The sequence below is a fragment of the Arctopsyche grandis genome, chromosome 10, assembly GCF_051622035.1.
Source record: "Arctopsyche grandis isolate Sample6627 chromosome 10, ASM5162203v2, whole genome shotgun sequence".
Taxonomy (NCBI): Eukaryota; Metazoa; Arthropoda; class Insecta; order Trichoptera; family Hydropsychidae; genus Arctopsyche; species Arctopsyche grandis.
In genome coordinates, this window is record NC_135364.1 from 16147602 (window position 1) to 16174861 (window position 27260).

Consider the following 27260-nt stretch of genomic DNA (forward strand, 5'->3'; position numbering starts at 1 on the left):
ATCGGTATTTTTTACACGCATACACAAGTATCATCACGTAACGCATATCGTTATAAAATAAAGATTACGAAACCCGCAGGCTCTATCCACCTGAACTACTTATACATACATATATTACAGTACCTACGTGGAATGATGGATGAGTTTTCCCGTTACATCGTTGTAAACAGGATTACCGTTGCCGATAAGAAACTGCCCATTTTTACGTATTAGTTCCACCATTTCTTTCGCCTCGACGTCATATCGATTTCACGCAATTTTACGTAGTCCTGTCTAGATGTACGGCTATGTTGAAAGTAAAGTACGTAGGAACATTTTATTCGCCTGTCGAGCACGCGAGGCTTTAAGTCGTAAACCGAAAAAGAAAAAACGACTATCTGGAACAGATTCTATATAAAATAAAAGTCAAGTGACAATATTGTATCTTGACTTTGTTTACTGGGTGACATTGCTATTTTTTTATTTATTTTTTTTCGATTTGTGATGGATTTTCCGCGCCAATGAAAATCACTATGGAATTTTCATTTTGTAGCAAAAGGTTTTACAATCCGTTTTACAATCGTGATATTTGCAGGTTAATCTCGAGCTCTATAGGGATACTTATTAGTTTCGTAAATGCATATATATATATATATATATATATATATATATATATATATATATATATATATATATATATATATATATATATATACATATATATATATATATATATATATATATATATATATATATATATATATATATATATATATATATATATATATATATATATATGTACATACAATTTGTATGTATTATACAAAAAATGTAATGTGCAAAAATATCTGTGATAAGACAACGAGCTGAATTAATGTATAACGTCATATAAATAAATTACAATAGTGCAGTATAACTTTACCGCCACAAAAGTTTTATCTTTCTTGTATGTAGAACAGCAGGCTAACAATACTGACGATACGAAACGTGATTTTGAATATTGAACGCAATCTGAAATTTTTTTGAAATCATCAAATATCATTTTAGAGTTAAGAGTCTAAAATAAACGGGATTTCAGTGTAAACTCTTTAAAAATTGATAGTTCTTTAAGTAACCCAATCCGGTAATCACGAATATTGCAATATTATCTATTCTATGTATGTATAAATGAACATTTAACTTGGATATTAATAGTTGATTGCGAGATAATCTAAAAACCAATTAAAATGGTTTTCTTCAATACTAATAAAAAAAATCGTAGTCAATTTCTATTTTTATTGTTTTTACCTACGTATGTACATACATATGTAGATTATCTTCCATATCACTATTTATAACTAGTACTTGGATTCGATCACTTTCCAACTTTAACTTACTATACACATATGTACATACATATGTATGTATTTACCATTATCATTATTTACGCTTTTCTCCAAGTGTACATTATATTATACATTTGTACTAATTGAATCGTCGTCGTCTAGAAACTACGATTTATTATTGAATCAATTGACCACAGTTCCACCCACCACAATCGCATTATATTTTGTGATTTATTGCGTGAGGTGATTCCGGAGTCAACTTCAGCAGCCCTCAAACTTTTATCGCCATTTTCCAAGGAATAAAATGTTACGCATCCCGCCTTTTCTTTCATCAGTTAATTCAATACAAATTAATTTATATTATATATACATATATTATACACAAAATGCGTTGACGAGTGTTCTCGTCGAGTGCGTTAAAACTTGTCCTACAATCAAAATGTTAATTTATTTGTTGTTCACCTAATACGAAAGGCGGGTTTTGCCGCAAAACTTTTAAGCCGACATCGGCTGGGGTCCACTGTCAAAATACCCTTTTTACGCCCTTTGAATTCCGAGTTTTCTGCTCTCGGTTCATTGTGTTTATGTGCTTCGAAGAACCTTTTAAAATGTTGACAATTTGACGTATTTTCAATGGGATTTCTTGAGCGTTTGACGACAACTTTTTGACTTGATTGATTTTTTTTCGTGTCTTTTATTATGTATATCGCCGCTTACCGAGGTTATATTGGACGTTGTTAAATGGGAGGTGAATTTTCGTATCTGTCATCCGCTATTTTTGTGACTAGTCGCATTAATCATATTCAGTGGATTTGTTGTTTGATATGTTTCTATGCATTGGTTGCGAATATGTGGGTTGTGCCGTTGTAATTATTTCATTATCTTATTAATAAAATAACATTTATTTTATATTATGTATATACATAATAAATAGAAATAAATACATAGGAACAATTACCAAAAATGTTAAATATATAAACTATTAAATATATTAAAATAAAACTTTTTCGTGAATATGTCTATTATGCTTGTGTTAGGAAAATTCATGATAAGATAAGATGAAAACAATTTGTATTCTGATCCAAAATTCATACTCAAGGGAAACTTCACATTTGGAACGTATTCATGTGAATGTGTGTTTATTCTAATTTAAAACATAAAAAAAGATTAAAGGTCCAAAAAACACAAATGCAAGTTTAACACATCAAAACGAGTTTTTTTTAGAAAAAAGAATCATCACTAGAAAAAAACACGACGCTCTGCGTTTCATGTTAATGGCAAACTTCTACTGACATGTTGAAACATAATGTTGACATTTCCTAGAAAACCCCTTTATTTCTGGGGCTTTTTATTTAAACGAAAACCGTATATTTTTACGGTATATTTGTCTATTAAAATTGATTTTAATTAATCGTCAATGTTTAAAACGACGTGAAAATATCAACTTTCATTTCGATTCCAATGAAATAGGTATTCACATGCTGACTATGCACTTCTTCTTATTTATATAAACCCGACGGATCCGAGTCTAATATTTTGAAAACCTGACGGATCCTGGTCGACTCCGGGTGAAAAAAAGTCACTGTGGCAAATTTGTGAATAAATAAATAAATATATGGGTGAAATTCTAAATTTAGCCAAATTTCAGTACGCCGTATCGTTTTCGATATTTATTTTCAGTATTTGCAAAATCCGTTCCATTGTTCTCAAGGGCGCTACAGACGCTCTGGAATATCGGAGCGGTATGTCTTGTAGTAGACCGTGCGGTGAACGAACAGAAATTTGGTTCGACGTGCGGCGTACTGAATGCGCTTCGACCTGACGGTGAATGTTCCTACACACGTTAAGGGCGCTACAGACGCTCTGGAATATCGGAACGGTATGTCTTGCGGCGACCGATGTTGATGCAGACCGTAGCGTGTGTAGGAACATTCGCCGTCAGGTCGAAGCGCATTCAGTACGCCGCACGTCGAACCAAATTCTGTTCGTTCGCCGCACGGCCTACCAAAAGACATACCGCTCCGATATTCCAGAGCGTCTGTAGCGCCCTTCAGTCTTCTCAGAACTCACAAGTCGTAAAATCAAGTTCTCGGACAAATAAGGTCATATATGAATCATGTACACGCAGAATCTATAAATAACACATCTTACATATTTGGATATTTTCAATGTATCGACTGGAAAATCATTTTGAATTTTTAAGTTAATACTCGAAATTTTAAATATCCGGATCCGGCGGGTTTTATCTCGCCTATATCAATTGTTAACAGCATTTACTGTAGACATACATTCCTATGAAAATATTCATATATGTTATTTTTTGATCAAGATTTGTATTTGCAATCGATCTTTGGTGCAGTCATGTTCTCATTCATCAGACAGATTGTCTTGTCTACTTCCACTCTCCTCTATCCTGCTCCCTGTTGCGGCGTATCATTCACGTGTCACTCTCGTCAGCCCCTAGTCCCTTTCACCCCGACTGACACGACCCCCTTTTCCCCAAACTACCTCAACCTACCTACGAGCCTGGTATATGCCATCAGACAGAAAATCTAAACGTGTTGTTTCGAACCCAGCTCACTTTTATTTACATTCCATTTCATACACCAAAACCCTTTTGTATAATTTGCATACATCCTGACTTCACTGTGGAAGTTCCCACTAATGAATGCGCTTTTGGAATTTAGTAAATGGATACATTAAAACAATGACCTACACGGCAACTTAAAAATATAACATTTGAAATAAAATATATAATATATCTAAAATAATATCAATGTATTTTTAGGGTGCATATTTTCACTGGTTTTCTACCTCTGTTTCGGCTCTACGTGTATCGTCTCGTCGTGCAGTGCCACTGACAAATGTTCATCTTCATCTCGATGAATTCATGACCCCATTATGATTTAATAAATGACGCTTTCCTCCGGCGCAACGGCATCATTTAAGGGATGATGCTTTTTAGATACCGTAATATTATGTAATATGTATTAGAGGAAAAAAGAAAAATTCACGCTGAGCATTCGTTTCTTTCCATTGTCGCTGATACTTTTCCCGAAATCGTTACTGTCGTCATCAATAGATCTTTACGACTCTCCCGATACGTATTGGAGTACTCTAAAATAATATATTTTATCGAGAATTCGAAAAAAATATATAAATTCATCAATAAAGCTTAATGGATTTGCATATACATTTTCGCTTTTAAATGCAAAAAAAGGGTGAAAATTGCAATGGAGAAACGACTTCAGTTTCTCATTTACTAATTGCTGGTAATTGTTTCGTTACCCCCTTGTTACATTTTCATCCACGAGCTGCGAGCTAGCTCCTCTCAGGCAGACGATATTCAGTTTAATCTGCTGACACTTATCCTGGAAAATTTATAAATTCTCCCCGAGGATATTCGCGATTCCGAACTATTTTTTGTATTTATCTACTTCATCTATAAATATTCACCTTAAATATTTTTTTCCATTTATCTCAATTAAAATTCAATTTGCACATACTAATTTGCCACTTCTTTAACTCGTTTATCATTTCCAATCATATGAAGACAACAATTAAAAAATCACCCATCATTGTATTCATGTAATACCTACATATATAGCGGTTTATAAGTTTAACACAATAATTGGCAATTAGACTACCTTTTCTATGAATTAACTCAAGATATTTACCTATTACTAGGTTTATCTAAATATAACATAAAAAAATTCCATGTCCCCGCCTACACTAATATATACAGCATCGGCAATTATGGCAAACACTGACCTACACTGCGCTATAAATAAACATGTATATCACCTTAAAGAATTTATTATGACGATTTTTCACCAACTATTTCACCTAGATTGAATTTGAGACTGACGATTGGAATTCGTATTACCGAAATCAAAATGTCAATATTTTGCGTGGGTGTAATATACCGATAATGCAGTAAATATACATACATATATAATATAATACACATTCGTCTCATACAAAATCATGGATTTAACACTTCATAGATTTATGTATGTATGTACATATGTATACGCACAGTAAATACATGCGTATGCGTTATCCACGTGTCAAGGGCCATTTGAATTGCTAATGAACGCTTTTGATGTCTAGGTCACTGGATCGTTCGCGGGATTTGTATTCTCGAGTGGCACCATCCTGAAACCTTTCATCATAATTTACACACACACGCATTGTGCTGCGTGTAATCAAACACCATTTCATCCCTCATCAAACGTCATAATAAATAAATAGAATTGTCATCAATGGGTCAATGTGTCGATACATACGTAGCTTTCGTTATAAAATATCAATATTTTTATTTCCTATCAACGAAATACTTAAACATAATCTATTGGCAATATTTGACAGAAAATAAAATGAATATGCAAAATTTCAAATCATAAAAATAGCGTCGACATGTGCGACCGTAAAAAGACCATTTATCGGGAACGCCATCGCCTGACGACGGATATCATTTCCTGCTCGGGTTTGGAAAAACCGGAAATAAAAAGCGTATAAATCTAAAAGCTATTTGTATCGGAGAAAGAAGCGTGTTTCATCCCTGTCCCGTGATACACATTTAAATCTCTTACCTGGAATCAGGCCTAGATTTATATCCCAGGCACACCTGTTCGCATACGCGCAAAACAACAACGTTAAAAAATTCACACACGATTCGTCCCCTTTTACAATGTACCAATGTATATATTATGTGTATGTACCTACGAAGGGTGATCAAATCACAGTGAATTTTAATATAAATAAATTATACATATACTTATTTATATTACATACATTATTAGAAAGCTCCAATATTCCAATCAATTTTGTTCAAAGAACCAGTATTAGATTCGCTCCTTTTACGAATTTTTTACGAAGTATTTTTTAATGTAAATTATGATTCAAATTTAGTAATAAACAATTTGGTTCAAATATATCAGTTTGAATTTCAAACGAGTTTTTTTTTATTATAATTTTAAATAAATTATGTAAATTTGTTAAATTTTCTAATATGTGAAGTAAATTTTTGTAAAAGAAATTAGAACAGAGGAGAAAGTGAAAAAACGGTGAAAATAAAGAATCATTTTCGCGAGGATACGGGAGTACTTGTCCGCAATACCCTCGTTAGCGGAAACGTTACGTTTTTCCTCTTTAATGTAGCTTCATTACGTTTAATTCGATTATCGAGCTTGGTCAGCTCCAAAGGTTACTTTTAATCTTGAATTTCTTTCTGCTTCACTTGAAAATTATTATTAAGCTATCGTCTCTTCTGTTACGCCATTCGCGCAAAGGATATTAAATCATTCGAAATGCGATCCATTACCTATTATTATTATTATTTTTCGAAATTGGACGATGCTCGTTCTACCCCTTTCTCGACTTCGCTACTCAATTTTCCTGGGAAATTATTTTTCTTTTTGATAATTGTTGTAGGCGTAACTAATCAACGTTCAAACTTCTAAATTATAACCCACAGTACAAATTACCACCTAATTCATGATTACTTTTATTGCCAACGACTATACTGCATGTTCGCCAACATCAATCTTCTTGAATTGTTGCTGTTAAGCACGCAATTCCTCAGTGGCGAATTGTATAATTGTCTAGGTCGGTTGTATGCAATTTGTACTAAAAGAAAATGCTATAAATATACTCAGAAATTTGACTCTTAAAAAGATTATTGCATTTGGATTTTATTTCATTGAGATATATGTACATATATTAAAAAATATATTACACCTGAATATTTTTTACAAAAAAATTTGAGTAGAGTACTTACTTACACAATACATACTTGAATATATAATATATGTATGTATATGCACATACGTTCATACATAGTTGTGTAGGTAATACGCATAAACTTAAACCAGCGGTCGTTGATTTATTTAAACGTGATAATAATTACATTAGCATGTCGAAATTTTTATTTAAAAATGCTTGCGAGTCGACAAATTTTAATAAGCATTTTATAAAACGCTTATATCCAATTACCCCGCGGCGCTAAGAGGGCGTAAAATAATCATTTTTGCGCTTTGGGTAAAAAATAAATAAAGTAGAAACAAACATGTTCGTGCATACGAGTGTACGTACGTACATTCAATGGATATTACTTCAAATGCAAACATGAAATCAGTAATAAACGCGTTAAGTTTAACGACCTATTCGTTTACATTTTTTTTTATTATACAGTCGGTATTATTTTTTAGAACTTTCGACGTTTGCTGAAAATATGTATTGAAAATAGAGAGGGGAAAAATGAATGACAAATAATTTCGCAGAAGATTGTATTGACTGTGTACATAGATATGTATATTTATTTATACTCTTATATTCTAGGAACGTGGAAAGTCACGCGATGCAAAAGTCGAAAATGCGAAACCGTCTGTTCGATCGCGTTTTTAACGCGCTCGGCTATCAATAATGACTTTCGAGAGATTCGTGACTCACGAAAGTCAATTCTGATGAAATGCTATGTGATTCGGTGTGTATTGTGATGAAATCGTGAAATGAAAAATTGACAGCAGGTACCTTACCTAAAAATTTATAAACCCATTTATAATAATCACAACACATTAATGAAAGAAATTTGTTATTGAAACAATCAATTTCATGGTTGAGAACCGATTGATTCTAAAATAAATCATTATCCTGTATATTATATTTTGCATCTTTGTTGTTTTAACTGGTTTGAACATTTTTTAAAATATCTGTAGTTACAGTTTTCATATATGTATTAATTACTGATACTTTTATACTTATGTATATAATCTTTCATCTATGTATGTACACAGAGATACATATAAGCATTTTTCTAACTACGCAGTCAAATGAATTTTAATCGTATGCTGAAAATTAACCACTTGACATAATTCCGCAATTGTTTTACAAAGAGAGCATTGTTTTTTAACTCATTATGCAAATTATGGCTTCAGCATAATATCGAATGACATTATGTACTCAACATTGCATTCTTCATTATCGAGAACAATAAAACGTGTTGCAATAAAATTATAATCGATGAAATTAAACGACTATTTCCTTTCATCGTATCCATTTTCTTTCTAATCGATGTCGACTTTACTTCATAATAAAATAAACATTTAATTCGGCTATCATTTATTCATTCATTTTCATTTATGCTGAAACTTCTCTCGCAAATGACCTAAATTAAAGTGTATCGTGTTATAGTATCTTGCACGTACATTTACATATGTACATTCGATATGTACTTGTGTTTATATTGGGTTTTGATTAATTGTGTTAAAGGTAACTTTCAGCATTAATTTTACTTTGAAACCGTCCATTTGAACACAGGTGTTCCGACGTCTGAAATTTCCAAGTTACATTTCGCTGATGAAACTTTTGTTGGAACGATTGCTTCGGTGCCATTTTTACGCGATATCATCATGCAAAATTGGTTATATTGTACCCGTGTGTGCATATGTATATGCGTTTGAAGGCATTACATAAATTTTATATCGAGAAATCAAATATATTATTTCAAAGCACAAAAATAAAATACAGAGGCTCATACATTAAAAGTTCATTCAATAGTTTTATATATTTATACGTGTTTTAAATTCGTTCACTATTTTGTGTGCATTGTTTCGCTCTTTATGTATTCAAACAATCCCCTCATTAGGTCGTGATACAAAGGACGATTGCGATTTCCTGAAAATGAAAATAAGCGTAATAAAATTGCCCTCCATTGGAATAATCTACATTTTCTTTGTTGAAATACTTAATGTAATATTTACATATTATTTTGTTGAATATTAAATCACGATAAGTTTTAATGTTGAAGCTAGTTTTATGTTATATAATATACGTATGTTGTTTATTACAGTGACTCTCAAACTTGTTCACACAACAATAAAAGTTTTGTAAAATATAAAATTTGTAAAGATTTTCTTGTAACTTCAAACATTTAGGTACAAACAAATTTTGAAAAGTTTCCCACTCATATAAAAATAAGGAAATGTGTACAATATTATATGTAAGAAAATGCTTTGTTACAATCTGAGAAACATTCATTTTTATTTAATATTTTTTTGATATGCAATCGGTTGTTTCGAAGCTTCTGAAAGTGCAATGAAAATATTTTCTCAGTGGTTTGTAGGGAGCGTATGATTTGATTTTTTCCCACCATAAAGAACAGCAACTCCTCTCTATCTGCGAGGTTTCCGTTTCCGGTCGTCAGGGTCTCTCCCTGGGGGACGTTTGCGTTGGCTTCCTACCTTTTTAGCCCACGACTTCCTATTGCCTCTCAAACTCAAAATTATATTTCCACGCCCGTCTCCAGAGTCGAATAAAAATTCAATTTCGCACGTATAATCAAACCTCCTTCCCGCAAAATACAATATTCACAAATTATCCCTATTTTCGTTCTGTTTTTGCTTTTTTTTTTTTATTCATTCTCGCCTTATACCAGGAAATGGATACGCGCAATTTACGGTCAATAATTATCCAGACATTGTGTGTATGTGTGATGTTTTGATGAAAACCTTTTCACTCTTTCCACTCATTCCTCATTCGCTCATCTCTATTTTGAGCGATGTGTATCCAATTTGTTCCACAAAGCTTGCTTTTCATCCAACTCGTCGTGCTTGAGATTTTTTTTTGCTTCTTTTGGTTTGCCTCTGATTAAGATCTCTCTTGTCCATTTTCTTCTGTTATTTTATTTTTCCGCCAAGTTTAGGCCAGCTTTTGTTGTTTTTCCTCTTTTTCCGACTACACAAAAATAAGAGTAGGTATCGTAATTAAATAAATGTAATTAAATTTTTTATTATTAACCAAATATATTGTCTTTCAGTACAAATTGAAAAATAATTAACACTTTTGTATAATTTAATATTGTGTGTAACAACACAGAAATTCATATACATATTCTATTTTTTTAAATGTATAAAAACTGAAAATATTTATTTTTATATTATTTTTGACTTTATCGATGTCTATTATACAATTGATTTAATACACACACATTTCTCGTGTTTTAAGGGAGTCTTGGGATAAACAATCAAATCTAACATATAATACTGTATTATTTTTATCTGTTCGGATGGCGAAAATATGGATGTTAATATAAGCATATCTGTATACGTAGACCTCGATTATTGTGCAAATTGCAATCGCGCGCACGACAATCGTTGCCACAAAAATCGCGAATACGTAATATCTGGCAATCGAGTTCTCGTTAGTACAATATTTCGCGTGGGTTCCTTTCGATTGATGGAGTTTTTGGGTGCTAGATGTTCCGTGATCGAGATTTTAGTGACGTGCGCGAGATCGCTTATAGCGGAATAATCACCGATCCAAATACATATACATATGTATGTACGTACGTACATATATATTTCTAAATGCATCTACATACATATATTCTACAAAATATATATATATATATATATATATATATATATATATATATATATATATATATATCTATGTATGTATATACATATATAAAGTAGCGCTATTTTTTTATTGAAAGCTTCATTCCTATATATGTATGCATGTATGTACATATATATGTGGAAATAACATTAAATAGGAAAAACCTAATAAAAGGAAAGCAAAGACAGAAAGGACGAATTATTAATAATTCCTACAAATGTCTGCTATTTATTGAAACTACAATATATTTATCAATAATTCCGTATGAAATATCTCCATCGTTCTTTCATACAAGCAACACACTGAGACTGGAATTACAATTACGACTTGTACATAAATTGTAATTAACGATTCTCGCATTCCAATAATGAAATTATACGTCAAACACGTAAGTTATATCAACATATAAATATATCCATATGTACATATGTTTAATAATGGTTTTGTATGTACGTACATATATGAGACCATATGGCTGTTTCAGCAATTTGCGTGTCAACGTTCCTCGCAGCAATAGAAATCGATTGGTGGTAATTAAATACACCCGGCGGCGGCTGTGACAGCTAATCGACGCTTAATTAACCCTCTCATTACCGTTCAATCTTAGACCGGGGTGGTCCCATTAATATTTTTTCAGCAACCCCTCGTTTACTTGTTGTTGATTTAATTTTGTGTTCATTTCAGATTTATCCGTAACGAACGATCGACTGACTGCTCGAAAATATTCTTCACATTATTCAATGGTGAGTTATAAATATTATGTTTTTATTTGAAATTATTGATGTTTTTGTTCACATCTTATTTTATTCGGATACAGTATTGATCATTGAAAAAAGTTTTTTTTTTTTGGAAAACGGATTATTGATATCATATTAATAGATTTGATTTGTTGAATTATTTACTTCTTACACAGATCATAGCGATCTTACATAATTATAAGCGGATTTTTTCCTGATGCCATCACAACAACAAAAATTGTGACAAAGTGATGCGATTTTCAATGACCGGTACTGTATCGATATATTTGAACGTATCTATAAATTTATACGACCGTTTTTCGGTAATCTTTAAGGGATAAGAGTGTCGCGTTAACTTCTCACCACAAACTGCGGAACGTTTTCTGTTATTTTTATTATGGTATTATATATTTGGCGAGTGGCGGTAGAATAAAATAATAAAAAGCACCCCATACGAATCGTAAATTTTCAAATATACTGTGACCGCTCGGTTAATATGAGAAAGAACCCCCGGGGACCGCAAACGTCTGGTTTCTGCTCCGGGTATCTAATAAATACTCAATTTCTTTTCGGGTGTAAAATTTTTCACCGTGTTTATGATATGGATTGAGCTCGTTTGCGACGACAAAACGTTTCGGAGTGTGAAAAAGCGTTTTTTCAGCTGTCATTAATAAAGTGACATAAGATTTGCGCAACGCTCCCCCGCTTCAGGTGTAACTTTGAGAGAACCTGTCCAGACTTGAAAAATGATAAAAGATCCTTCGCGTTTGTCACCAGGATCGCGATAAAGATAATTTATCGCGGAAAAGTTAGGCTTCTTCTTCTTCAACTTCTGGCTTTTTTGTTATTATACTTTTTTCCCAACTGCTTATTTCGTGGCGAAAGGTAAGAAATATCATCTAATTTCGTGTCACGCGTAAATTCGTTTGAAATTTGATATCATATACATTTTTTTACTTTACATTTACAGATATTTAAAATATTTTCACTGTCTTAATATTGAACGTTGTCCAAAATTATGGCTATTCTGCCCAGATCAAATTGTTTGGCCGATGAAAATTAAGTACATAAGACTTTGATTTATTCAGACGTTTAGCTTCTTCCACTGTTTACTTGACTGGGGAAAGATATGAGATATTCTTATTTTAAGCATACATTTTCAAAACAAATTTTATATTTTATATTTAACGGATATATGAGCCGTTATATTTGAAAGTGGCATAAATCCACTTTTCTTGATTTCGACAAATATTTCGCAACACATTTTGCGTTTAACAATATTTATAAATACTAGTGGCCTGTAATACGTTTATTCTGCTTATCCGAGATTCTGGACATATGGATTTAAAATATATTATAACAATTTGTAAATTAAGTCAAACAGAAGTATTGTTTTTGGAAATAAAAATTGGACTTCCGCCTTTTTCAAATATAAGGGCTTAGGTATACTAATATTTTTATGTTTCAAATTTTATATTTACCGTAGTGCCATTACGGGTTACCCCAAGGTGACATCTATGACCTAATTTGTGCACATTTCCTATATGTAAATTTATGATAATATTATTAAAATTTTAAATTAAATTCAAATAATGGTAAGAAATGAGGGTAGGTGGCCATTTTGGCAGAAACCGTTTGAACAATGAAATCAGATAAATTGGCAAACTCTGATAGGAGAAGATCAGCCTGGAGTCACATATATCCCAGGTCTGGCCAGCAACACCGGGTCAGGGATTGAAACCGTAACCCCTTAGTTGTTAGGATTAAGCGCTATCCACTGAACTATGTTGCTGGTTAATATGTACATATGTATTATACATAGATAATATATTACCTATATATAAGTAGTTTTGCTTATGTAAAAAAAACCCAGCCCACAAAACTGCCAGTATCTAATTGCTACTGACGTAGATTAGTTCTATTAGGTAAGACTGTATTCGTAAAAAAATAATATATTTTATAATTTTTGAAATACATGCATACATTCTTTTTTTTTTCTAATATTATTTAATTTAAATATGTATTTTTTTATACCTGAGAATTATTCAATGTGTATAAATTTTCCATCAATTTTATTAGAGAGCGTCATTGATGCGATGATTCAATTTAAAATATCCATCCACTCACAACAATAAGCTACATCCTGCACAATAAAATCAAGCAATTTTCCGTAATGAAAACGCACGCGTATAATACCATTGTGACGCTTTTGGCGTTTGTGCACGTACTGCATACGAAATATTGGAAAATCACCCATGGAAAACATTCTTTCGTGTTCGGGTAACGGCGGGGGTGTACATATATTATATTTATCTATATATGGAATGGGAACGATACGACCACCCACCCCCGTGGACGGGAATAACGAGATATATTTAGCCTACTATGGGAGAAGGGAGGTGGACCACGTACAATTCGAGTTTTCCGTATGGCAGCATTCAACATTTTTTTTATACCACTAATGAGCTTCATCGAACGACCGCACATTCACCGTAAGGGTCATCGCAATTTTCCACCCCTCAAAGAGAAAAACAAACGACCTCAAATTCGTGTACCTACGAGCCAACTTCCCGTTGGCGAATTATCGGCTTAAAACGCAAAATTTAATAGATTTCACTCAATTATTTAAAAAAGTCTTCAGTCTTCTTAAACTCTATTCTTTTTAATTAGTTACACAGTTTAACTAATAGATTCCAGTTAGTTGAGATACAATTTTGGAAAATTCTATTTAAAAATCTTCCAGAAAGATTCGTTTAAAACTGTTATCAGGTCATCAGGTGACTATTTAAAATAAATTAATTCTGTAAAATAATAATGGTTTGTAATCGTGCATTTTGATACCCTAATCATATTCATATATTTTAAATAAATACTATCTATGTGTTAACCATGACGCACAATTGATATCAGGCTTTCGTGGATGTATATGTTTGAATTACCACAAAGTGTTAATAAACTACATATATCACCCTTTTTCATATACACGTACATGTATGTATGTATATGCATATATCTCCCACGTAATAATATTACATACAGTATTTTAATAATAATTTGAATGCATCTCACAATGTCGGTCATTCGGACTGGTTTAATTAATTCGCCATGCTTTTCCCGCATCCGCGTTGACTGTGATCCGCCATCCCTTTGATAAGGGAGGCCCTACATCACGTCCCTTATAATGTAAGAAGTAGTGCACTCTGTTTTCCAATTAGTGGCAGCCCGTGAAGCTATTTGACAGGCCCTCCGACCCTCAGGGACCCTCAGCCGTACGCCTAGACTACCTTACCGGCCAACTTTTGGGTTGATTACACCCACTGTCAATAAACAACTAATGGCCCACTATCACGACTAATTTTATCGTCACCTATAAAACTCTGGGATTGCGATACTACTATGTTATGATATTGTCGATTTCTCAGTGAAGGGGGGTGATTATGTACGAGATTTGGACGCTTATGTGTGATTTGAACGAGATTTTAAAATTGTTTCAGTTCATGGTAATTTCGAATAAATTAAGTCACGTTCGCAGTGTATGGAAATCGTCTCTGAACCCTTTCTGAAGGGTGCGCGATGAAACGGAATAAAGCACTTATCGCAGATGGTACGCGTACTCTACGATAAAGTAACATTCGCATGGGATTTTCGTTCGTATACGTACCTACCTACATACAGCATATGTATGTATGTAATTTGAGAGATTGCCAAAAATGACATTGATTGATTCGTTTTTTCTTTAAGGTTGTCTAATTTTCTTTTTTGGTACCGATTTTAACCTAATGTATTCAAAAGATTTCGTTTCAAAACTCCAGAGTAATATTAATTCAAATTGCATTATCGTATTTGGCAAGCATGTTTATAATGCGTTTATTTTAATGAAATTTTATACTTAATTAAATTGTATTAGGTTAGATTATGTTGGTTGGGTTAAGTGAAGTGATATATGTAATTATGCAGGCTTAGCTTGGGCTTACGTTAAAATTATGAAAGCTTTTTAATTATTTTATGTACTGAAAAATTTGATCTCTAGATTTATTTTACATATAATCTTACTGTGATCGAGCTTTCTGTCTAAATTTTTCATCATATCAGAATAATATGTATGTTTATTCAGTTGTTTCAAACACTGCTTGAAAGCTCGTCTCCAAGGCATATTTTTGAATCGCTTCACGTAAATAGTATGATTTAATTAAGGGTGTGACAATTAAATTAAATTAAATTTCAATTTGGACATACAAAAGTCGTGCACATAAATTACATTCAGCCAATCGAAATTTTCCATAGTAAACTCATTGTAACATTCAATGTGAAGTCTTCCAAATTTATGTACATATGTACAACGCTTCCCCATCGATATCAGATGTATAGAACTAGCACAGTGCGGAATTCTTAGCTCGGCCAACTTAGGCTTTCCCGAGACAAGCACGAGGCAGAAAAAGGATTTTCATAAAGGCGTTTGTTAGTCGCTTTCCTAGTTTGAATGCAAACACACCCTCGCGTGTGCCTTTTATGGGACTGAGTCGCAAACGAATGGACCAGAGTTTATTCCCGTTCGCGTTCGTCTGCAGCGGCCCATTCAAATGGAAATACTTTTTATGGAGTTTTCTCTCCGGGATTCGAATGTGTCGGCGATGCCAAAACATGGTGTATTTAAAGTGTACACACACATCCTAAGTAAACTTGAGAAAGTTGCGCCTTGTCGGCTATGGTGTCCGGCTAGTTTTCTGTCGGAATATATGCGTATATACATACATATGTATAATACAATGTATATATTAAAGGAGTTGCCGAAGTCTGATTGGAACGGATGCGGCCGTTGGACCTCGAGCTCTCATGCCAAAAGCAAACTTTTTGAGTTATCACATTTCTAACAAATGAGTGTTGTTTTGTGCACTTCGCTGAACATTGTGTTCATAAAATAGAGTCAGAATGCATTGCCCTGTATACATATAAATATATATATATATATATATATATATATATATATATATATATATATATATATATATATATATAAATATACATATACATATATATCTTTAATGCGGTAGATTTTGGGATATTTTACTATTTAGATTATTACTAAATAGGATACATTGCGGTTTTAATTGGTTTTGATAATTTAAGAATAGCTTGAATTTATATCTTTCTCTAGGTGGCCTTTGTCAAGGATAATGAAGGCTTCTTGGTAAACGAAAACTTTCTCGTGTTTATTCGGATTATATAAATTATCATTTATTTCGCATCACTGCTAAATATCACATTTGGCGAAACTAACACGAATCGGTACCACGAATTTAATTGTAAATCTGAGCCACTTTTGAAACGTCTATAGTAAATATGACTTGACAAACATCTGGCTCATTTGATCATCTGATTTACCATGTATTTTACTACACCTAACTGCTGTTTTGTATTTTTCATGTCGTAAATACGAATTATTTCAAAATAGGACCAAAATATAAATCCTAACTGTAAAAATCAACGCAATCTACCAGAAACGCATATTTTTTTGAACTTTAAAACTATATGTATATTTAAGTCAATTAGGAAAAATTTGATTTTCATACTTCAGCCTTATCGACAGAGATCCCAATGACTTGAAGTACTTAAATGTTTCGATAGAAATATGTAAAAAAAATACAGTATATCCTTTCTTTGTAAATGTGCAATCACATAACCCAACTCCATTTCGGACAAGGGTGCAATTCACATTGTCTGACCACACCCTGGTATGTACACTGGTTTTAAAGGCAATGTCAGTCAGGATTCTTTCAGGTGAACACTTCTGCCGTGTAATCCTTTGAAATCTTTCATTTTTCGTGTCGCTGCCGCTTAATCCGTAATTCGTTTTGACGAATTCATGTTGTGACACGCCAGGGTTCATTCAGCTCCAGGCCAAGTACCCATTAGTACATAATACGTTTTGAACGAAAAACGCCATAGTCCGTTAAGCTACAATATTTTCACCCTAATACACGGTGGCAACATTTTACCGCGCGCTACATCGGGCCATAAAGCTGTCATAAGCTGAAATATGCCAGCATAAATTAAATCATACTTAACTGTTCTCAAGAAATGACTCTATTCGGCGCTTTCGGCCTCTTAAACGTTCACCCCCTCCCCCGGAATACCCATACTACTACCCCAACGGAGAGAAATTGTCCCACGCATATTTTATTTTAAAATGCAATTAAAAATTACTACAGGCATTCATTATAATGTTTTAAATTTATATTGAAAAGTTTTCCTTTTTGTGACATTTTTTTTTCTTTTATAACATAATATATAAGTTCGAATATATTATAACATTTAAAGTTCGAGTATATTATATCATAAAAATGAAACTCTCCAATCATGGCTTAAAATTAGTTTATTTAAGTCCCGAATTTAATATATTATTTTAAAATATTGTAACATCTCTGTTATAACTGAGATTTTCCATAGGTTTAATGAATGCTACAAGTCTATAAGTTTCATCTTTCCATTCCTTGAGTATGATATAAAATGCATCCAATTCCCGCTAAAAATGCTTCTGAAATGATTTTACTAAAAACCACCGTCTTCCTTCAGCTAATTTATTGCACAGAGCTTACAGGTTAAACACTTGCTAAACCGCATTTAATTTTTTATTCAATATTTTTAATGAGGGGGGTAAGAAATGGCTGTGTAGCGGTTTTTTTTTCTCTAGCGACGAGGATTCATCTTATAAATTATAGTGCTTAATATAAAACTCGTTCGGAGATTTATACCCTCTCCGTTGCAAACGAGGGCGCATTAAAAGGAGAATGCAAAAAATCGGCCTTTCTTTTATATTCAACTTCATTTCTCTTCTCCGTCCAAATAGCGTACAAACACGCTGTTTATCTGATTTTTAACGAATAATAATATTGTGTTTTTCAAATTCGTACTGCAAAATTGAAACTGGGAATAAACATTTACCTATATTTCAATTGGATTCGTAAGTATCGTTACTCGGTATATTTGTATTGAATATCGATGTAGACGAGTCGACTGCCAAATTTTGCGAATCTGTAATCACTGAAGCATTAATATTTGGATTGTATTTCTTTACATTTTCCATTTACATTTCTTTCCACTCACCATAGAATTTTCACATAAAAAATTTTTTTTTTACTTTATTCTCTTCGTTGTTTTTCTTACTATTGATTCTAGAGTCCAAATTAATCTACGCTTGCTCCGGATATCTAAATAAGGAATTAAAATAATTAAATAAATGCGACTTTTTTTTCCACCTCTTTAAACAGATCTTTGGGGTTTCTTTTAAATAATCAGATCTGTATTCTAAATTTATCTCAAACGTTCGTCAACGCGACCTTCCATTGAGAAACCATCGGGTAAACATGAAATAAAATTGTGTGGATATGTGTTCATTGACTAATATTTTATATGTAAATCCGTGCCCAATTTTTATTTCCCTTTTAAATTATATTATTTTATTCACCTTTTTAAATTATATTATTTTATTCACCTTTTTAAATTATCTCATTGAATTTTAAACTCAGTGTTAAACTTCTAATGTTTTCATTCAATTACATGAAGATTTAGGTTTACAAAGCTTTATGCGTGAGATATGGTAAATTTTTGAACAATTTAAACCAAAATATCCAAAAATAATATCATTTACATTCTTTTATCTTCGAAACTGGGAAATTTAAAACAAAAATAATTTAGACAAATTTGCTTCGTTTTGTAGCAATTCAACTTTATTTTTTAATATTCTAATGCAGAGATTCTCAACCCGTGGTACGCGTACCACTTGGTAATACGCGGTTGATGATTGGTGATAATTTGACATTTTAAAACAGCTCGATAATAATCTTTAATGTTGCGGATAAAATTGAAAGTATGATCAGAAAATTAGATTTTTGGAAGCTGTGTATTGAAAATTGTCAATATGAAGTATTTGAAACATTACATAATTTCTTATCTGAAACAAGATTCGTTTGTCTCGGAATATATGTACGTTAAAAAATGATTGAACATTTAATAGGGCTCAAATCGTATTTTACGCAGTACTCCCCCAACCCTGAAGAAGCAAATAATCGGATTTCAAACCCCTTTGATAATGAAAATATTCGGACAGCTACGTCATTATCAATGAAGGAAAAGGAGGACTTGATTGAACTTTCAAGTGATAGCGTTTTAAAAGCTGAATTAAAAAAAATAAGGTTATTAATTTTTAACTAGATATTAGTGAAAAATATGAACAGCTTGCTGACAAAGCGCTTAAATTTCTGTTGCCGTTTACTAGTATTGAACTGGTTGAGAAAGCTTTCTCTTCATATATTTTTATAAGAGACAAATATATCGAATGCAGCAACATTAAATTATACATTAGGACCTAATATATCATTTTAATGTCCGTATTGCATTACCATATTGCTGTTGTCCATTATATTTTATCATTTTCACAAGAGAGATGATCCAATTCCAATATAAAATTATTACTTCTTCTCTTTGAGTCGATTTTTCTTCTGGACTTTCTTCTACCAAGTTGTAATCCACTTAAAAATTCTTCATTGCATCTTGGGTCTTCCCCCCAAATTTGGTGTTTTATATACAATTTGTAGGTCGACAGATAAAAATAGTGGAGAAAAAAAACCCGAAAATAATAAAGTGTAATCTATGTATGTATGTACATACATACATATGTACATATGTATAACATCAGAAAAACGCATGGTCAACATAATTATAGTATTGGAACGTAAGTATAGCTTAACCAACTAGTGGTCGTTGACTCGACCTCCTATCGATTTCAGTCAACGGTACTTCAACGTAACACTCTTCATTCCACACTTTCAATTTTGACCGACAATGCAACACTACGTAACAAAAGGTCATCACAATTCAGCTCACTCGTTTTCTTTGTTCTAACATTTTTTTTATTATTTACACACCTACATATCTATATGTAGATATATATACCTACAAAGTGTCATATTATTCTGAGGTTTACGCGTAGCACGCTCTCAATAGGGAAACTGTGCGAGACAAAGGCCTCATATATATTTCAAATACCTACGTTCTGACATTCAACGTTAACTTTTTGTCTGCTGAATATTCGCGGCGATCCCCTCTTTCCTTCCCTAAAACGCAAACAAAGGGCTGTATTCTTTCCGGGGAACACATAGTAGCGATTATATATTTATTAGAATTAAAGTATGAGCTCATGCTGTCTCTGAATATTTAACTGGCGGGATTTTCCTTTGTTTTGGACGCTTGCATCTCGCAACTGGGACAGGCGAGCCGCACTAATGGACACCGTGAGAAGTTCTCCGTGTCCTCGGTTTAAATTTAGTGCAGTTTGAAGCCCTCCTGCCTAGACTTTGCCAGACCTACTGTCCTATTCCTCCTCCACGATCCCGATATATTCCATAAACTATTCACGGCTCATGTATCCGACAGATATATAAATTCGATGCGCTCCGTTGCCCACACGATCTATATTCCCAACTTGATCTTGATCTCACATATGTATGTAGCTAAAAATAGATTTTATATTTTACAAAATTCTTCTTATTATCCGACATTTTCAGGAATGAAAAGGCATTGATCAAAATTATAATAATACTGAAAATTAAACTAAATTTTCCTTGTATTAATTAATTCCAAAATTTGTCAGAGTAGTATCATGCATACATATATCACACCTTATTTGAGGAGATACAACTTCACATTATTTATAATGTAAACTAGATAAGAGCATTAATTTTTTTAACCAAACTTGACACATCTTAAATCAAACATGTCGATTAATCAAATCAACTTGATTAAAATATATAGTTATGTGAGTGAAAATAAAATTGTTTTGTAATAAGTTTATGCTTGAGTATGTGCATAGGACTTGTTCAGTATTGAACTAATCGATCGAACGAATAACCTGTGAGTTTGCAGTTAGTTGTTCTTAGAAGTGTTTCGAGTGTTTGTTTGTATTTGTTTATGGGCTATATCAAGTGTCGATAGTTTGTTTTTAATTTGGTTCTGCCGTGTGCATCGTACAATGCCCTTTTGGGTCGATATTTAGTGGTGGTGGGCCATTTCGTCCTCAGTCGGCGCATGTTGCGTGGTTTCGTTGAATTTCGCCTTTAATTTTCTCTTCTAGGAAATTTCCTGTCCACTCATAATGCTCGGCCATTATTATTCATTATTATAAATATATGTTTGCATGTACGTGCGTTTTTCATACCAGCCCGCGTATGCATTTTTTTTTTTTTGGTTCTTACTCATTCTTTCGGTATTCCGATGAATTTATGTACAATAAGACGTGCTTCCTTTTGATTTAATTAGTTTTATAGGAATTACATGTATTACATATACATACATGTATTCGAAGTTTATCAATCTTCGTTTTCTCAAATTGAAATCGCTTGGATTCAAATTGAAATTCAGTATTATGATATTTTCCCATTTTCTTTCCAAGTCTTCTAACCGATACTGAACCAAACTACCAAACCCTTTTCTTGCAATTGGGAAAGGGAAAAATAACCTTTTTTATTTTTTATATTAATCGAAAATTTAGTAAAAGGATCATCTGCGAATAGTGCAGCTTTTATAAACATAGATACCGTATATGAGATATTTTTTTTATATCCAAAAATATAATCCAATTTACAGTTATTCAAACTTTTAATATCTTAACCGCATTTTTTTTAATTTGTACGTATATGTATATACAATACATACATACATACATATATGTATGTATGTACCTATATTTTATAACCGGTCAAACCGCAAATATTTCGCCCTTCCCGATTTCAATTCGATCAAAATAAAATAAAGAATCGAAATTGCGATCGTTTGAGTCTGTGCACATTTTTCGCAGGGGTCGGCAATCAAATCAAGTCGATGCCTGCTCCCTTTAATCAGGGGCGCGCGTGCGCTACGTCAAACGTTCCCTGGGGTCAAAAGACCCCAAAATCGAATAAATCTTTTCGGACCAACCAGCTTGGCGCTAACGCTTATCTTTTGGCGCCTAAACGGTGTGGTCCACAACCGCCAGAGGGCGTTACTGTAGCTTCCGGTTTTCTCATCTGCTGACCCAATTTTAAACGTGTCAACCCCCGGCTCGTTCGCACGCGTGCCGATTTAATTTAGAAACTTTAGATGCAATCAATACCAGCTGGACGCACATTCGTGGTATATATCTGTATACAGCTCTTCAAAGTTAAGAAAGGTTGAGCTTTATATAGGCAGACATCTACTTATTCCCATTTTATTTTCCCCTTGGTAAAATGTCCCTTTATGATTGTGAAGAGATCGAAGTAGCGGTTGACCGACTACAGAAGTGGATATTGTATAGAAATGTCGAATCGGGAGAAAGCTTGAATTTGCTTCCAAATGATGATACTTAAAATACGAAAAACGACCCCAAGCAAACAGGTGAAATTACACACTTGCTAAACTTTTTTATACGTATGAGTAATTTTTCTATTTCAATTTTTGTTTATGTGTTCTATGATTTATGTATAATTTTTATATTCAAAATTGCAACTTTAATATAAATATTATATTATGCAAGAAGTCATTAGCAGTGTTTAAAAAATGGGTCATATTGAAATAACGTCAATTTCATTATTAGTATTATCACACGTTAACCGAGCGGATTCGCTGTGATATTTTGAGCCCGTGGGAAAAGAAAAATATTAACGCATTTTGAATTCAATCCATGCTTATCTATATTGATTGCATGATATCTCATTATAATCAAGCATATATTAGATTTTATTTTATATTCCTATATAAAAACTCATGGTAGTTTCAAATACGAACATTATATGTTTGTCATTAAAATGAAACAATGCTTATGTACGTACGTGCAAGTAATAATGTAGTTAAGTTTATATGCAACAATTTACTTTGGGTTACGTACGTACAGAGTCTTTTATGTGATTTTAATAAGATTTGATAATATTGGGATATGTCCTTTTGTTCGTCGTTGAATTCTTGTATTTTAATATATTATTAATGCACGTACATATTGCATTAATGCAAGTCACGATCTCACATGCTCCCGTCTTTCGGTTAAGAACAGACGGACAGTTGAACATGTAGCATTTGAATATACTGGTTGAAGAAAACTTATTGTGGATTTTTAACGTTCGTCGGTCACGCCACTGATACATTAACCGTTCATCTTTCTATCCAAAGAAATATTTTCGCGTGATCTCTCGGATACACGGAAGCACTTACCTTACTCAACTCCCATTATTATTACTCTGCACTTAACGTTATTCATCGTGAAGCTTCGCAGATTTGCGTGCGAACCTACCGATGAACGATATTTGGGTCATTCGGGGGTACTAATGAAAAATGATTGTTTTCCGATACGTACATATATGTATGTACCTTTGCATATTATGTATTGTTTATGTAACGTACAGATATTGTATCACAAAGAACGTACTATTCATCTCTCTGGAAGAATATTTCTGGAATTGAGGTCGACCAAAAGTAAGATCTCATGCACACAGAAGAACAATGAATATTCAATAATTAGTTTTGTTTGTAATTAATTATAATTATTATAATTGTAATTAATTATCAATAGTATATACATCATATGTGGATCTATGCAGGGCCGCGCCTACCATACATAATGCGCACAGGCGGCCGAAAGAAATGAGAGTTGAAAAAATTATATTCCTTAAAAATACGAAAAAAGATATCGTACTTTTTAAAATGCATTTACATAGGTTATCTTGTTCTATACTTGTGGATTGCTGTTGCAAGTTACAACTTGTAACCAGAGATAGCAGGTATAGCTTCGGTCCGCATGGAGCTGGGTCTTTTATGTTCTACATATTATCTTTGCGACTGCCAGATGTATTTCTTCAAGAATGATGAATATTGGTTGGTCATCGAAAGAACAATGTCCTAGATGTGGGATTTGTAAAAACACTATATTTTCATGAATGAACTTGAAAACGTTCAGTCGCTCTTGCCGTCTGGTCCTGTTCAGAACTAAACGTTTTAGTTTTCTGGTTAATTTTTCTGGGTGTTTTTCTGGCTAATTTTCATTGTGATCTTCGTTTTTATTAAAATCTTCTACACTACATGTATTTCTCGCCAATTTAAGTTTTCACGCAGGCGGCTGAACTCCTAGACGCGGCCCTGGATATATGATATTGGATAAAGACACGAATAATTTTCGGTAATCATTACATCATCATTCTGAAGTAATAAATTAAAGTTTTCCTATTTAAAAAAATATGCGGCTCGTATAAAGTATAAGCGTTTTTGCAAAATTCTTTTATCCCATTCATGTCAGTGGCATGTCAGAGTTGCTGGTTTGAGATGACTTCACATAATCGATTAAATTTTCCCATTTTTGCGCGAAAACAAGGCCGGAAAAACTTTAATAGAATTTTCTTCTCTCTCTCGGGTTTTTATTTCGGTGTGTTGATGTTGCATTAAAAAACTTTTTAACCTCTTGTTTTGCGGCTAATGACCAAATTGCACAACAATGGCAGCTTTCGTCGAGGGGATGGCATGTAAATTGCGGTGGCTTTCGGTCGGTCGTCACCGTTAAGTTTCCTCCATTCTATGTAGTACTAGGCCAGATAACGGTCGGGAGTTGTTTTTCCCGGAAATGTTTTTTATCCGGAGCCACACTTTGGCCAAAGCCGCAGAAAACAAAGTTTCACTTCATTATTCGGTCGCCACCTGCGGTTCTCTCACGCACTCACCGGGGAAACCCTCAGATCCTTGAGTAAGGAAGGGAAGGAAATATCCAAAATCCACGGGGACCTTCCGGACCCTCAATTTCACCATTGAAAGTTTTTCCAGGCTAATTACTTTCCGTCGAAAAAGGCACTCATTCACAGTTCATAGTGACTTCCGTTGGGTTTTCTTTTGTTCGTGTTTCATTATCTTTTTTGCGTCTGTTTAAATGAATTATCAATGTATTTGAAATTGATTCTGAATTGCTAGATTTTTCGATGAAATTTCGTACATTTTACTTCGATAATCATATTTTAAAACTTTTTTCATCTAAACGTATTCGCACTGTTTGAAAGTTACTTTCGATTCAAGCCAAGTCTGTTATTTAATAAATTATTCATATCTATCGTATACATACATACATACATCGGTATTTATATGTACCTACCTATACATGAAAATATATTATATATATTTACGAAAGAGACTTTGTAACTATGAATGTATAAAAAATGTATGGTTTGTTGGTAACATCGAAAACAAATCAAAGTTTCTATGACGACGATTCGATATATATTCAAATAAATTTAATAGAAAAACAAATGAATATTTACCATTAGATTCGCCATGTTTAAGCTGTTTATATTACAAATACTGAGCGAAGCCGGGTAAAACAACTAGTATATTAGTTATCAAAATTTTAAATAAAGTCTTTTTGAGCTCGCAATAATCTCGTTATTATAGTGCAATTAGCCCTCGGGACGATATTACATAAGTCTTAAGATTAATCTGTGGACTGTTTTCATAAAGAGAAGTTTGCTAATTATTTTACCATAATTAGAATGCAAACTCGTACATTATTTTGTATTTTAATAATCGGAGATTGATGGCAAATACATAGATATTTATATAAATTTTGGGTACATTAAGAAATCGCGGGGTGATTTTTTTGTACGTTTTTTCATTTTATTTGGTTTTAGCTTTTTTTTCCATTCCCATATAATATTTTTATTCTTACATAAATAAAGGCATATGATTTATTTAATAGAAATTCAAGTTCAATCGGGTGAACTTAATGCAAGTTCATTTGACCTATAGATGAAATTGACCTACTTAAAAATATGTACACACTTGCGAATGACACAACTCGCCCTCATCTTTTAGAATTTGGGCAAAATAAAAATTAACAATTATAGAGAGGTTATGTTAAACATATCAGCTATTTCCCAGGTATTCTATCGTATACTGCACGACTGGTATGTAATATTTATACTACTATGAATTAATAAATGAGGGGAATTCACGGTCGTGAATGTTTGAGTATGACGACAGAAAGGGGTGGTTTGTTATTACGGATACGGTGTTGTAGCGTGAAATCAGTCCGCGTTGACGTTTCATCCGAACGAATATGTCAGTCGAATCTGCGTAGGGTTCGTAGGGCCTAAGGGGGGGTGTTTGGAGAACCACCTGCTTGGAAAAGGGCTTCGAAACGCCACGGTAACGAGATTCCAAACCAATTTTCAATCATTCACCCGACATCGCCCTACATAAAATTCACCGCGAATTAGATATCAGCCCCGTTCCCCATCTATCCCAAATCGAATATTCGAAACGTACCTCTGATTATTCGATCAAATATATACTTATATACATTTTTGTACATCGCATTAAAGACCGATACTAGAATCATCGACGTCTGCGTCAATCGACCGTACAATTCGAATTTTCAAATCCATTGATTTGACAACGATTTTCCCCCATAATTTGATTTTGTCAGTGAATAAATCATACACTAATCATTTTCATTCGTTATGCAGACATCTATGTACAATTTGATGAAATGACATTTTGACCCTTTGGCATATACGCAATTGAGTTAAATTATAGAGACTTCAGATTGCTAGAATTTTCCTAAACATACTAATGCCCCAACTGCATATACAACTTCAATGGTCCTTTCTTTGTGTATGTTAATTCCTAGGATTGGTTATTTCAAACATATGTACATATACCTAGATTTATATTGAACCATCCTATTTCATAAAATCATTCATATATAAAATCTTGTTAAACCTCTTGTTTAATTAAAATGTAATCTCAATCACCAGCAATTCACACAAGTACGTAT

General features: G+C 32.9%; 1 protein-coding gene across 1 annotated transcript in view; it reads left to right on the top strand.

Annotated features, from left to right (window-relative positions):
* The window catches only part of LOC143918182 (uncharacterized), a 235338-nt gene that overhangs the window by 112899 nt on the left and 95179 nt on the right, over positions 1-27260 (top strand). Inside the window, exon 3 of the mRNA XM_077439934.1 lies at positions 11391-11449. The gene's annotated coding sequence lies outside the window, so the exon portion shown is untranslated. The remainder of the gene's footprint in view (positions 1-11390; positions 11450-27260) is intronic.